Source organism: Tenrec ecaudatus, chromosome 12 (genome assembly GCF_050624435.1).
Source record: "Tenrec ecaudatus isolate mTenEca1 chromosome 12, mTenEca1.hap1, whole genome shotgun sequence".
In the NCBI taxonomy this organism is placed as follows: Eukaryota; Metazoa; Chordata; class Mammalia; order Afrosoricida; family Tenrecidae; genus Tenrec; species Tenrec ecaudatus.
This window is the reverse complement of record NC_134541.1, coordinates 134,414,806-134,429,944: the sequence shown is the minus strand read 5'-3', so window position 1 is coordinate 134,429,944 and position 15,139 is coordinate 134,414,806. Positions and strand designations below refer to the sequence as shown.

General features: G+C 53.6%; 1 protein-coding gene across 5 annotated transcripts in view; it reads right to left on the bottom strand.

Annotated features, from left to right (window-relative positions):
• The window catches only part of AUTS2 (activator of transcription and developmental regulator AUTS2), a 1,157,636-nt gene that overhangs the window by 94,582 nt on the left and 1,047,915 nt on the right, over positions 1–15,139 (bottom strand). The gene's annotated exons all lie outside the window — the stretch shown is intronic.

Here is a 15,139-nt window from a genome sequence, read left to right as displayed (position 1 = left end):
AAGGGAGCCTTCCGGTGGGCTAAAGGAAGGGAAATGTCCTTTCCAAAATGTCTTGGCGCCTTTGGTCTTAAATTACATCATCCGAAAAGGAAGGTCCTTGGGAGGTGAGCATGGTCAACGCTTGACTATTTACTGACTTAAAGGTTGGAGGTCAGAACCCACCCAGAAGTACTGCGGAAGAAAGCCCTGCCGACCCGCCCTGGTAAATCCGGTTGTTGGTGGTGTGGGGTGCAGTGAGTTCATATTTGCCACTGGCGGCAGAGATGAACTCATCCGGAGTTTTCTTCACTGTCGGTGCGACCAGATGTGTAGTTACATCATCTCGTGTCAGCTTGTGGATATTAAGTGAAGGGGTGGAGTTTAGCCTGTCAATCAGGTCACAAGGTAACACTCACGAGGAGGATTCTGGGAACTTCCTCTTTTTCTCCTGGGAACAGGAGCGCGCACGCACGCACGCGCACACACACACACACACACACACACACTTTCTCTGCTTCACCTTCCTATGGACAAGCCACATGGAGCCACGCTGATGGCAGCCAGAGCCCTGGAGATACTTCCACCTCCATGGGATCCACAGGACTTTCCACCCACATGCCTGTGATCTTCCTGCATTCGGCATCCTTGCATTTGCTGTGTGAGTTTGAAGAGGAATTTATAGACTGGTATTGGACATATGGGCTAATATCAGACTTATGGACTTGATCTGGACCGGGCCGGGGTGTTTCATGGATGCGTAACAACTAATTGATGCCGCTTAATGACTAATTGATGTCAAGGTTTCTCGTCATACACACAGATGAGTGTCTCTGGATTTGTTGCTCTCATCCACCCGGGTGAACATAACGGAGCAGAGTGCCAGGCTTCCTCCAGCAGAGGCCCCCTGCGTGGGTTCAAACCATCGACCTTTCGGTGCTAGCCGAGCGCTTTACCAGTGCACATCAGGGATCCCTTTCTAAAGGTGACTGGCGGAGTTCTATTTAGTAATGGCCGAGGTCGCCGTGAGTCAGCACTGGCTCCACAGCAATGAGGTTGGCCATGATGTTGTGGTTGAGCTTTTTAAAGAACTTGAAAAGCCACGAGACCTGGGTTCTGTCTCCCACTAATCCTGGGAACTATCGACCTAGCCTAGGTTATCCCCGCCTTTCTCGGAGGCTCGATTCCTTTAAAATTTGGAGCTTCTTGAAGCCCTTAGCCCCCTGGAAGGAACCTTGATGGCACTGTCGGCAAGCCAAAAGTTGGCTGTTGAACTCCACCAGCAACCCCGAAAGGAAACAAAGAGGCTGCTCCCGTCAAGATTCCTCAGCCTCCGAAATCCCAGGTACGAGTCCAAATGGACTCCATGGCAGTGGGAGCTTTGGTTGGCTTTGCTTTTTAGCTCTGAGAAGGCAAGTTTCCGACTGATCTTGGATAAGGAGCTGGAACTAAGAGGCCAGGTGTCTGATTAGGATGCTGGCAGTGTGATTTCTGAGCCCAGAGCCCTTGAATAAATCTCTTCTGTTCTCCGTGGCTTCATGTTCCTTGTGAAATGAAACCGTGGACGCCACCCTTAGAGTGGATATGGCAGAAGCTCTGGCATTCTGGAAGTGGGGTCTACATGGGGTGGCTATTGTGCTACAGATGGCAGAAAATATAGAAAGCACCACGGACTGCCAAGAGAACAGAGTCTGTCTTTGAAGAGGTACAGCCAGAGTGCTCCTTAGAGGAAAAGAGGGTGAGGCTCGGGCTCACTTTGGATGTCTCATTTGCCTCAGAGACCAGTCCCTGGAGAAGGATGTCGTGGATTGGTAAAGTGGAAGGACAGTGAAAAAAGAAGAAGGCACTCTACCAGATGGATTGGCCCAGTGGCTGCAACCCTGGGCTCACACAAAAGGGCAGTGGTGAGGATGGCGCCGGGCTGGGCGGTGCTTCAGTCCGTTGGGCGTGGGGTTGCTATGAGCTAGGATTGGGATTCAAGATGGTGCGCTTCTACTGTTTTTTCCTGTTTTGTCTTTACTGGTTGTTTTTATTTTTAATTTCTAATAAATCAGGTTACTGGGGGCCCTGACAGCTCTTATAACAATCTGTACATGAATTGTATCAGGCTTGCTTCTTTTGATTACTGCAGAGGCCGGCAGAGAAGAGCCTGCTCTGGTCTGGCAGTCATGGGCGTGGCCACGCCTTCTGCTAGACCTGCTCCAATGGGAGTTACTATGGTAATAGGGACAAGCATCACCTGGAAATCGAAAGTGTGTCCCAAACCCCACAAGGGGGGACTCTCTACTCCTGTGAAAACGGACAGTCTTGGAACTCACAGGGGCAGTGCTACCGTGTTCTATGGGGTAGTGTCATGGTGTTTGGTTTGGGCGTGGTAGCTTTTGAGTCAATCCCAGCTCATGACGCCCCCTGGGTAACACGGTAAAGCTGCTCTCTAGGGTTTGACTGGCTGTCGAGATTGATGGAGACGAAATGCCACGCCTCTGGGCAGGTGCCAACAGCCAACCCTTCAGCCAGCTGCTGTGTAGTATGTCTGCTTAGTACTAAGCCACGCTGTGATAGTTATATAATTTGTGTCAACTTGAGGGTTTTAAGGGTGAAGGGGTGGAGTCTAGCCTGTCAATTAGGTCACAGAGCCTGATGATGCTTCCTTGTGGGTGTGACCTTCTCATTAGGATTCTGGGAACTTCCTCTCTTTCTTCCTAGAGGTGGGCTACCCTCTCTCTCTAGTTCACCTTCCTGTGCAGGAGACACTCAGAGAGCTGGAAGAGCCACATGGAGACCCGTGACAACGCTGAGATTTTTCCGCTCCCACTGAATCCACAAGACTTCCCACCCAGCAGCCTGTGATCTTCCTGCATTTGTCCTCATTGCAAGTGGGTATATGAGTCTGAAGAGGAATTCAAGACTACTATTGGACATATGGGCTAATATCAGACTGATGGACTTGATCTAGACTGGGCTGTGAAGTTTTCTCATGATACAATTGCTCTTTGATATAAAGCTCTTTCCTACACCTATATGAATATCCATGGATTTGTTTCTATAGTCAATCTGGACTAACACACAAGCCAAAAGGTCAAACCCACGTCAATTCCAACTCACAGTGACCCTATCCAGGGTTTCCAAGGCTGTGAATCTTTATGGAAACAGGCAGCCTCATCCTTCTCTCAGGGAGTGGCTGGTGGGTTTGAACTGCCAACTTTGAGGGTTGCCAACACGTATCCCACCAGGGGGGTTCCTGACAGCCTGTCTTCCACACCGCCCAGACCATCTTCCTGAGCCCCCGTGGAGATCACACCATTTGTGGTTTCCTCCTTCAGTGAGGTGTGGCCGGTCAACGTCAGGTAGGCTGAGTGGGTGACTTTTACAGCGGAAGCCTCGTTACTTATCTGTCTGCCGGGAGACTGCAGTCGCTCATGCTGCTACTGCGGTAAAACAAAGCTCCCTACCACGAACTGCTCCGGCTGCAGCAATTGATCATGAGGTTACAGCCAGAGAGACGTAAACAAGCCAACGGGACTGGTTTATGATGCCTTCTATTGAGACATGGGGGGAGAATAAATATGTTCCGAGTGTAGAAGTCAGGGGAAAAAAAGAATTTTACTTCCAAAGTTCAGCATGGACGATAAAGTACGAAGGGCCAGAAGCAAGAACAGAAACAAGTCATAAGGAGGATGCTGCTTCTAGAGCCAGGTCTGCATTCAAATAGGAACATTCAGAATGCCAGTGTGGCCAAGGACGGTGGTGAGAAACACCGGTCCAGGCAACTCTCAACCGCAGCGGGGGTAGCTCACCTTCCTGCTTACCCAGGTGAGGATGGGGGCTCCACCCTGAGCCAAGCCTTCCTGGTTTTTATGGAGACTTTGTCCACAGCTTGGGGTCTTATTGTAATTGCTGCTGTTGCTGCTGCGGGGGACCACCAAGCCTCTTGGGCTCCCAGCGACCCCAGGTCCAACCGAGCAAAGACTGCCTGGTTCTGCACTATCTGAAGTACCTGCTGACATCTCCAGCACCCAGGGCTCAGGTGGGGAGGGGCGGACGTGAGAAGTGTTTATGTATAAAATGTGAAACTGTCTGCCGGGGGCCAAAGGATGCCTCAGGGAAGACCAAAGGGTGTGGGTCTTCACATCCTTCAAAGCGCACAGCTCTTGAGAGCTTGTCCCCCAACAAGGCAGGGAGGACCTGCCGCTATAGGTGAGGCCACTGCGGTCTGTTGCCACAGGGGTGCTTTGTGGTCACATCAGACACAACTGCCATTGCCAACGCCTCACAAGAGGGAGGGAGCAAGAAGGACGGCGGTCTTCCGAAGTCACATGAACTGTTGTTCCTCAGGTGATGACATGGGTGAGTAATGTGAATATTTATGGGTAACTGAGGAACAGGAAGAGAGTGTATGCAGATGGGTTATTTGTTCTCATGTTTTAAGAAGCCTGGCAGGCTGGATGTCTGGGGTGGAGGGCAGCCTTCATCCTTGTGAGTTACAGATGGGTCCCAATCACATTCTCATAATTAATATTGTTCCCCAGTATATCCTCCCATAATAGTTTTGCCTTAAGGTTATAGCTTAGAACACGGCTGATGGCTAGCGGGCCGGCAGCTCTAACTCTGGGAGCAGACAGGTGCTATTGCTCTCTAGGCTCTGCAGACAGTCACTCCCCCTACCTTCCCCCAGCACTGGTGTTAAGTTACTCCTTTGGGGCTAAGGCACAGCCCACTTTGTTACCCTTTGTGGTTACCTGTAATTAGGGGCTTGCATCCCCCAAGAGTATATAAGCTGTTGTTGGAAATATAATTTCTCTCTGCACGGACCTGGCTCCTGCAGTCATGGCCGAGGTGAGCCCTTGCATGCTTTATCTTGTCTGGTGTCTCTTTAATTTACCCTTCAATTACACAACTGCCCCTTTTGACCCATGTGGTTTGGGGGGCTGCCCCCCAAATATTTAAAGGGATAGTAGCTCACCTGGGGCCCCCATGATGGTGGTCAAGTTACACTGGGGGCTTTTATTCAACATTCCACCTGGTTTTGCCTTGAGGGTACCTGTTTCTCCATATCTGATCTGAGGACACCCCTTTTCCAGCATTGCTAAGTCCTGCGGAGAGCTGGTTGCCCTTCTAGGTTCTGGGCTGATGCAGAGTTGGTCTGACTCCATCTCAGCCCTTGCAACGGAAAGGAGGGAGGGAAAACACAACACACAAACGAGGGAACCCTGAGTCAGGGAGAAACCTTGGGTCACGCACTGTAAGGGAAGGTGCCAGTCGCTGGCTCTAAGCTTCCGCATCCAGCTCTTTTCTTCCACGGAGCCGCTGGTGAGTCCCGACCCCCAGTCTTCCACTTGGCAGCAGAGCGCTTACCCACTGGCCCCCAGGCCTCCTCATCCCCTCTCTAGTCCGGTTCTGAGAGGAGCCCTAGTGGAATAGTGGTCACCAGTTGGGCTGCTAACCACAAGGTTCAAAGTTTGAAACCAGCAACTGCTCCCAGGGAGAAAGACGGGCTTTCTACTCCCATCGAGAGTTAACAGTCTTGGAAACTCTGTCCTATAGGGTCTCCATGAGTCAACACTGACGTGATGGCAGGGGGTGTGGTGAGTGCTATTAGAACCTCCATCTACGGACACCTGTTGCATATTCACATCTGCTGCCGCACTGAGCCACGGCCTCTCCTGACGGCTGTCCTTAGAGAAGGAGCTGCAGAGCAGCGTATGAACAACATGTCACCGGAGAGCCAAGATGATGTCCTTCCACACACTTGCCGCCACCACCACCATGACAGTCAAGAGACCAAACTCACTGCCATCAAGTCTAGGCTGACTCACAGGGACCCTATCAGACAGAGTAGAACTGTCCCTGTGAGTTCCGAGACTGTTGCTCTTTATGGGAGTAGAAAGTCCTGTCTTTCTCCCAAGTAGCAGCTGGAGGGTTCAAACAGCTGACCTTGGGGTTAACACCCCAATGTGTAACCACTACGTCACAGGACCTCCATCTACGATCACCATCACCAATGTCCCGCTTGGACAGCTGGGCCAGTACGCTCATATTGTATGTACTATGGGTTAGCCAACCAACGGTGTGTTGGTCAAGTACTTCGCAAGCAAATGACTAGGTCCCCTCCAATGGCAACAGAAGATTAGGAAAAGTGTATGTCGCACATCATATAACCCACAACACCCTTGTCACAGAGGACTCCCACGTGAAGAATTTCACAGCCTGTAGACACCTGTCGTCACGTGCCTAGCACTTTCTTGTACAAATGGAGGGCTAGTTAATATACCAAAGGCGCCCTGGGTAGCACAGTGGCTATGTGCTGGGCTGCTAACCAAAAGGTTAGCAGTTCAAACCCCCCCAGCAGCTCTATGGGAGCAAGATGAGGCTTTTCATTCCCCTAAGGAGTTATAGTCGCAGAAAACCCACAGGAGTGGTTTTACCCTGTCCTACAGGTTCGCTATGAGTGGACATCAACTCGATGACAGTGAAAGTGAGTCCATATAGCACATCAACCATTGTCATTGCCGCTCTACAAATACGACCCCCGAAGAAGAATTCTGCGTAAGCACGGAAGTCCTCCCCACAGAAAGGGGGCACTTGAGTTCCAGCCCACCTGAAATATGGGCGGGGGCAACAAGGCTGCTTTGACCATAGAGTGTGCGGGAAGGGGGGGGAGTGACTTCCTGAAGCATCAGGCGTAGGTACTAACAAAGCCTGGTGGCTTCGGGACTCAGCCACTCAGTGAGGAGGCCCGAGGCCTTGGGACCCAGGGACAAGCTGAGCCCCCAGCTGAGAGCCAGTAGCCACCTGCCAGCCTCTTGAGGGGGCCATCTGGGACCTGATCCTCAACTCCAGCTGGCTCTGGTGACTCCTTGCACCATTGACCCGTTGCGACGCCCTGCCTGAATTGTCGCACTACCAACAGAGAAAGAGGAGCCGTGTTCTAAAGCTTCTAGATGTATGGTGTGTTGCGCGGTAGTAGCGGTTACAGCAGGAACCCTGTGGTGGGGTCAGCTCCGAGAGGAGGGGAGGGAAGACCCCTGCCAGCTGAGGCCTATCCCTGAGAATCACCTGTTTTCTTGTCGCTACAAAGGAATGACATAGTCCTGGAAGGGACAAAGTGAACACCACTGAACTAAAGGGAAAGAGACCGCAAACTCACTGCCATCGAGTCGATTCTGACTCACACTAATCCCATCGGTCCCTGTGGCTTTGCGAGACTGAATCGTTAGGGACCCAGAGAGCCTCCCTCGTCTTTTCTCCTGCAGAGCAGCTGGTGGATTTGAACTGCTGACCTTGCAGTTAACAGCCCAGCACATGATCCACTATACCACCAGGGCTCCTTCAAAGGGAAACAGCACACACACCCCCAAACCTCCCCCAAAATAAATAAATAATAAAGTCTTCGGAGAAGGAAAACCATCTTTGCCAAGAGGAAAGTTTCCCGCTTGGTGAAGAAGAGTACGTCGCGTGACAATACTCGTGCTAGGGACACATCTGCTCTCGTCCTTCCAGAGGCTGGGTTGGTTTGCAAAACTCCAAAGTCGCCAGTAATCCCTGCTTTTATCCAAAACAGACTGCGCGCAGATCGAAGCGCAGCCCCATAAACTGCAGGTTCAAAGGAACCTGAAAGTGAATTAGCATAACATCTGGAATTTCCATTTCCACCAAATGCTGCGACTCTGCTTTCAAATAGAAACAGAAAGTAGCTGGGGCGGGTGGGCGGGGCGGGGACAGGTGTCCACCCCTCACTCCGGGCACATGCGCATACATTCCCCCCACCCCCGCCCCCGCCCGCATCTCAGTGTTCCACCAGAAACCTCCTCGGTTGTTGGAGGTGAGGTAAATCCCCTTCATGACTACCAGCCCACCACCATGAATGTGCGCAGCCCCAAAGCCGGAATGGTTTACAAGTGAGGGCGGTTGGGGGTGGCCCATCGGGCGTGAACACGAGGAGAAAGCTTTCTGGAGTGCTATTTTCTAGTAAATGTGCAAACACTGGCTTGAACCTCCTGGGACTCGGAGGTGAGGAGGTGGCAGCTTTGTACACCACGGTATGCCCAGAAGCCCACACTCACTGCCATCGAGTCAATGCCGACTCACAGTGACCCAATAGGGCAGGGCGAACTGCCCCTGTGGGTTTCAGAGGCTGTTACTTTTTATGGGTGTAGAAAGCCCCGTCCTTCCAATGAGAGGCTGGTGGTTTCGAACATCGGACGGGGGTGCTTAGCAGCCGAACTCATAACCCTTACACCACCAGGTCTCCTGTAAGCCACACTGAGTTGCAGGATAGCAGAATACCACCACCTTTTAGACACAAAGGTGAAGCTTCTTTGTATAGGGAATGGAATAATTGATCCTCTAGGTCAGCGGTGCTCAACCTTCCTGATGCCGTGACCCTTTCATACAGTTCCTCACATTGTGGTGACCCCGTATGTGGGCATATCCGCGGACCCGTCTGGAGATGGATAGAGGAGCGGTGTCTCGGTTCCTAAGACCGACAGAAATATGGTCGTAGGCGACCCCTGTGAAAGGGTCGTTCGACCCCCAAAGGGGCCACGACCCACAGGAAGGGCTGTAATGAAGAGAAATTTCCCACCCCTGCTGGGAGAATGGATTCACCCAGAACTTCCCCAACCTGCTCCTCTGATTCCCCGAGGACGGTTCGCATGCATCCACATAACAGCTGGCGTGAGCGGCAGCAACAGCACATGCAAAGGTGGATGCGAGGCCTTCTCCCCCCTCTCTCACGGACCCCTGCCAAGCCTACAGGTTCTTCTCCCAGCCTTGCCTGGCGGGCTCCAAGCCATCTGCTGCTGAACCAGGGATTGGGTGAGAACTGAACATCTAAGTTGAGAGAGAGGGGGCAGGGGGCCTGCGATTTTCAAGCCTGGCAGGCAGTCCTTGCTCGACTCCTCTGAGTAATGCAACAGGAGGGTGTATGGCCCTTTCCTGGGGGGGCTCCCACCCGGGGGGGCTCCCACCCAGCGTTGGGCCTCTTCCTCCTCCTCTGCTAGCCTACAACTTCTCATAGGAAGGGGATTAAAAAGAAAAATCCAGCAAGCATCTGGTATTTACACAGAACCGTAGAAGGAGTTGACAGGGATTTAATTACAAAGTGTGAGTAAAACAGGAAAATTGTAGCCACACGTCCAAATCGCCGCTCGCCGCGAAGGAACAAGACTGCCTTTTGTGCAGCCTTTGAAAGAATGTGGTTTTATTTTTCCCAGCCATGCGCTTTGGGGAGAAGGTGGTGGTGCTGGGAGAGACTATAGGCCTTGCCTGGTAGCTGTGACTGTCCACGTACGATGTTGTCCTTATACAAAGATCAAAGCAAAAAGCAACCATCTCAGTGGGCTGTGCGCTCCAGTTGTTTTCCCTGAGTGGGAGTGGGGGTGGGTCTTTCCTTACTGGTGCCTGTTTTGGGTCGCAGCTGACAACAGGCCTTTGTGAAATGACTGGCTAGGTCTAAGGATCCTGTGTGGGGCCAGAAAACTGTGTGACTCACCGGGCCATGTGGACCTTGCAGAACTGGTCGGGGTCCCTAGGAGCAAGAGACGCCAGGTGAGTTTTCAGAAATGATTGCAGGGCAATTTGGACCTTTATTGGAAGATCAGGTGTGGGGAAAAGTCCTGTGCCCAGTCAGCAAGCTCAGGGAACCTGTGTCTGGGATGGGTTCAACCTCCTATAGCAGTCACTTTGGGAATGTTTTTTCAGCACTTCTTGATGGGTCCCTCAAACACCAATCTCCCTCTCCCTGAGACCAGAAGAACTAGATAGTGCCCAGCCACCACAAGCAACTGCTCTGAAAGGGATCCCATTAGCGTCTCCTGGGTAGAGGGAGAGGAAAATTGTGGGGACAAAACTCAAACTTATGGGTTGGACCAAGACCGGTAGAACGCCAAAGACTCTGGGGCCCTTAGTCACCCTTTGGCTCTGAAGATGAACTCACTCCCACCCCACCACCTCACCCCCATGTGGCTTAATTTTCAAACAATGGCCGGGTCCACGACAGGTACAATGAGCACTCGTGAGGTAGTATTAGGATAATTCGCCATCTGAAATCAAAAAGGGCAGCATTTCTCCCAGGACTAAGTTCAGAAGGGTTGGGGTGGGGGAGAGGAAGAGGGTTCAGGGATGCTTCATTGAGGGGGTGGTCATCCACGATACACAATAAAATGCATCTGTTTATTGACTGGAGATTATTGACTGCTCTATAACCTTCCACCCAACTCATTATGAAATGCTTCTCAAAAGGTGCTGGGGATGGGGGTGGGGGACGGAAGAAGGGTATCTTTGGGTTGTGCACCAGCCTCGGAAACCCACGAGGGCGGCTCTGCTGTGCCCTCCATGGGGGCTGCTAGAAATGGGAGTTGACTCAACCACCATGACCTTGGGCCCGACTCCCATCACGAGCTCGGCAGCTAAGCCAAAGGTGGGAGGTTGGACTCTACCCAAAGGTGCCTTAGACGGAAACGATCTCCTTCGGGCAGCAAAAAAGGGGAGGCCTCCCTGGAGATGGTTGACCGGGGGCTGCAGCCGCGGGCTCACACGTGAGATTAATGGTGAGGAAGGCGAGGGGCAGGCGGTGTCTCGCTCTGCTGTACGTCGCGGGTCAGTAGGAGGCAGAATGGGTCTAGTGGCAACTCACAACAATATGGAAGAAAGTGACCTACTTGGGAGAGCAACCGAAACAAACCAAAACCTCCCGAGCACAGATCTGTGGATCCGCCCCGGCTCGTCATGCACGGGAACTGCATTGAAGGCAACCGGTCTCACCATTCTGACGCTTCCAAGTTGAGAGATGTCACCTCTCTCTCTCTCTCTCTCTCTCTCTCTCTCTCTCTCTCTCTCTCTCTCTCTCTCTCCCCTCCGGTCTCAAGACTGTCTCCACTAACACTGACTTGAGAAATGGAGGCCAGCAACTCTACTCTCAGCATCTTCTCGGGGTTCTAAATATGGCAGAGCATTAGATGCGCCACTTCTGGGGTCTCCCCCCAACCCCCTGCTCTCTTGGATTTTCCTGAGACATCAGGGACCTGTCAGAAGGCCACCCCAGTTTGCATCTAATCCGTCCAAGGGATGGTCCGATCTCACTTCCCCATTAAAACAGTCCTGCCAACTGTCAGCTGCCTCCCAGGCGCCAAGCCACTGCCTCTCCTGGTAGGCAGGCCGATGAAACACATTGGTCAGCCGGCTTTGAAAGCAGAACCGAAAGGGTGAACGCGTCATCTCGGCCTCATCCGTGTGACAGCCAAAAGGAGAGGGCTTCAGAAGTAAAGGAGGAAGTGGGGGGACATGTGTCTTCCCCCACACTCACCCATTGCCCCACGCACCCTGAAACCAGAGCACTGCAAAATTCAAAGCTGGGCCTTATTTTCCTCAGGCCACTCCCAGGCCGGGCAATGTGCAGAACACATTGGAAACCAATTTAAGCATCTCTGACTCTTGAGAATCAAATAAAACATTACATAGCCTGGACTGGGCTTGAAGGGAAGGAGGACCACATGTAGTTCTTCTCAAGGTTGGTTTTCCTTTTTGGTTCACATCAAAGTTTGGCTAGAAAAAGAACTGACTGAGGAAATGCATATGGCCTTAATAGGAAGGGTCGTTAGCTGATAAGACCGATTCCAGATTCCAGTGCGTCCTATCAGGATGGAAAGCCCTAGGATTCGGTAACGGAAAATATGAGTCACGTGATGGGCTGGGGGATCCAGGCATAGGATTTAACTTTTATATGATCCTCTCAGGCAGGTGGGTAGCCCCTCACCCCACCTCCACTCATCCTGAAGGAACCCCACCATTTACTCCCCGCTCTGCCGGGTCGGAGCGTGCTAGGGTGGTTTTTACTATGATTCTCACTCTTCTCAGAAAACCCCAAACTCGTTGCCATACAGTCAATTCGGACTCCTGGCGACCTGATTGGGCTGTCCCTGTGGGCTTCACAGACGACCTCTTCACGGGAGGAGGAGCCTTGTTTTTTCCTCCCGAGGAAGGCCTAGTGGTTTCGAACTTTGGACCTTGTGGGTCACAGCCCAACGTGGAACCACTCGCCACCCAGGTTCCATCTCACCCTTCAGAGGCCATGACTCCGCAGTCCATGCCCCAGGTCTCAGCATTTTAAACTTTTCATTCAGAACCACGTCAAACTTCCCGAGGACAGCAAAGAGGAGGCTGGGTGGAATTAACCCGAACTCCTCCTTCCCTCCTCTCACCTGCCGGCCTTTCACCCAGGTGAGGCCAGGTAAGGACTTTGGGACTGGAGTCAGACACCCGCACACACCACAGGGCTTGGTCCTTCCACCTCTGCCACCTCCTGTGCCCAGAGGCCCGGTGATGGCCTAGCGGCAGTGGGGGCAGGGCGGGGGAGGGGCTGGAATTGTCTCTAGGAACTCAGCTGAGAATGTCTGTGGGCTTTTCATTCTGCTGGAAGGTGCCTCTCAGCCTCCATGGGACTCAGGAGAAGCCCGAGGGGCTTGCTGTGGTCATGGCGTCCCTGGTTAGGCGAATGTGCCCACCTGCCAATTGTGAGGCTGGAGGCCCCAAGGGGTCTTGGAAGGAAGGCTGAGTGAGCTACTCACCAGAAAACTGGTCCCTGAAAAACCCTCGGAGAATGACAGTCAGAGTAGGGGGCGGGGGGGATGGGCACGTGTCGCAGGTGACTGGAGGGCAAGTGGCTAAGGCATTTCCTGGCTCATCGGGCAGAGTATGGACAGGCCTGTTTCTGAGAGGTCGACGGCGGCGTGGCACTACTTTATTCTCTCCCTGCCCCCGCCCCCGAATAATAAATGGTATTTTAATGTTTGATTTCTGTTTCTCTCCCTGTGTTTCTTCATCTGGTCCAACAGAAAGCAGAATGGACCTCCCTAACAGTGGTGAGGACTAAATTAATCAGGACAGTGCCTTGCACACAGCAAACACGCGCTCCGCGCACCTGGGGTGGTCCTGACGACCGTTCCTTGTTCTGACAGATCCCAGCCCCCGCCCCCACCCCGGCCTCTCGGGGAGCTCTCGGACAGACAGGAAGCTCTGGACACGCACTGGGCTCCTGGGAGCCATTCACCGCAACCAACTGTCTCCTTGACACCAGCGGGTCTCGGCCTCCTGTGTGGTGAGCCCACACGTCGTTGTTGCCTTGTGTGATGCTGGCCAGCTGGTTCAGACTCATGGCCAACCTTAGTTATGTCAACATTGGGGGGCGGGCAGGTAACACCGCTGGCTCCCGCGTGAGGGATGTCAGAGCCCATCTGGATCCAGAGTCCAAACAACCCGCCACTCCACAGGGAACACCTCAGGATGTAAAGTGCAACACCATCTCCGCTTTTTAAAACCCCGTAGCCCATGGCTGCAGAGTCGCCTCTGACCCACGGCGCCCCCACGTGTCAGTCAGAGTGGCACGGTGGCTGGGCCACAGGCTTGCCAGGGGCCAACCTGTCGGGTAGAAGATGCTTCGGAAGCACCTCTGGGTAGACAGGAACCACGCCACACAACACGGACTGCCTGCGCTGCTCGGGAAAGGCCGATGCCTCCACGGCCGGGAGAGGAGGCCTCCACGGGCATCCCTCCAGGCACCGAGGAGGTGTCCCGAAAGCCCACACCCATCAGGGCAAGAGCAGAGGCCTGTGGTGAAGATGCGGAGTGGGGCGAGGGGAGGTAGCAGAACACACAGAGCCTGGAGGCGGAAGAGGACCAGTGATGGAGAGAGAGACGCTGGGAGGGAAGCTCGGCAAGAAGAGTGAAGAGCTTACGATGGAGGCCTTTCTCCTACGACGCTCTTGGGTGGGTTTGAACCACCAAGCTGTCATTAACAGCAGAGAGCTTAACTGCTGGTGCCACTAGGACTCCACACACAGTTGGTTGCTTTGGGTCCCCCCCCCAATAAGAGGCGTGGCCTTTTATGTTAAGGAGGTCGTCAGCTATCCAAATCCCATCTGCTTTGCACTGACCGGTCATGATGCCCGTGGAATGCAAAGTAAAGTACTCGCAGGAGCAAGCAGCTTGCAGGCACGATGGTGGTTTTTAAAACGGCACGACTTCTAGAACACTCTCCCATCAAGAGGTGGGCCCATGTCCCCCCTGTCTTTGAATCTGGATAGCCCCGGGACTGCTGGGACTCAAGGCAGAGGCGGCTCTATGTCCACTCCCAAGGCTAGGTCACAAGAAGCTTCTGCCCAGGCCCCTTGGCATGCTTGCCTTCTGGAAGCTTCCTGTCAGGACAGACCCCCAGAAAGCCAGCTGCCTTAGTGTGAAAAGCCCCACATGGGTGGGGAGGATATGTTACAGGGGCCCCAAGGGGCAGTCCACGAAGCCCAGGCACATGGTGCCTGACCATGACTCCATGCCTTCCCCTTTCCAGTCACCGGACACCATGGACCAGGGATAAGCCCATCCTATCTGCATTTCTGACCCGCAGAAGCACGACCCAATGGCCGTTGATGGACACCGCTCAGTCCTGGAGAGGATGAATTACGGGAACACATATTGGTTGGCACACGGTTTTTTCCTGCTTGGCTGCCGGCCTTCTCCAACAACAGGCTGTTCGTTCCCGAGGCCACCTCCACGGTGAGCGGGGAGGACACAGGTCTGAATGACCTCTACGGCGTCAGACACACCTGAGGGACCGTGGGAAGCTGGGAAAGCAACCAGGCACCGTCCATCTACAGCGGGAGCCCCAGACAATGCATCCTGGCCCATCCTGGGGAGCTCGTGGGGTGTCACCTTCAGGAGAATCAGCTCGCGGAAAGGGCTTGATGCACATGTGCCCGAGCAAAACACATGGTGGCACTGCGCCAGGCGGGCAGTGCCGTGGCTCTCCGACACCCACTGTGGCGTCTTCATTGTTCAATGGGAGATGTGCCCAGGCCTTTCCCGTAGACCGCGGCATGCTCTGGGCTTGCTGTTTAATCTGGTGTGTCTTCTCAGTCGTCTCCTCTCCTTACAGGGCAGGACGGGGCTGGGCTCGGCCTCCACAGAGGTACATGCAGGTCCCACGACCCCCGTTTGAAGCAGCTCAGTGTGGCCACAGGGGTGAGGGCCGGGCTGCTGCTGTCAGCGGACACCAGGTGCCGCAGGATCACATTGGATGATGAAACACTTGGCTCATGGGGGTAGGGGGTGGGGGCGGAGGAAGCCTCCCTCCCCCTGTCTCCCCCCCCTTCTGCTATTTTTTTACAGGAGG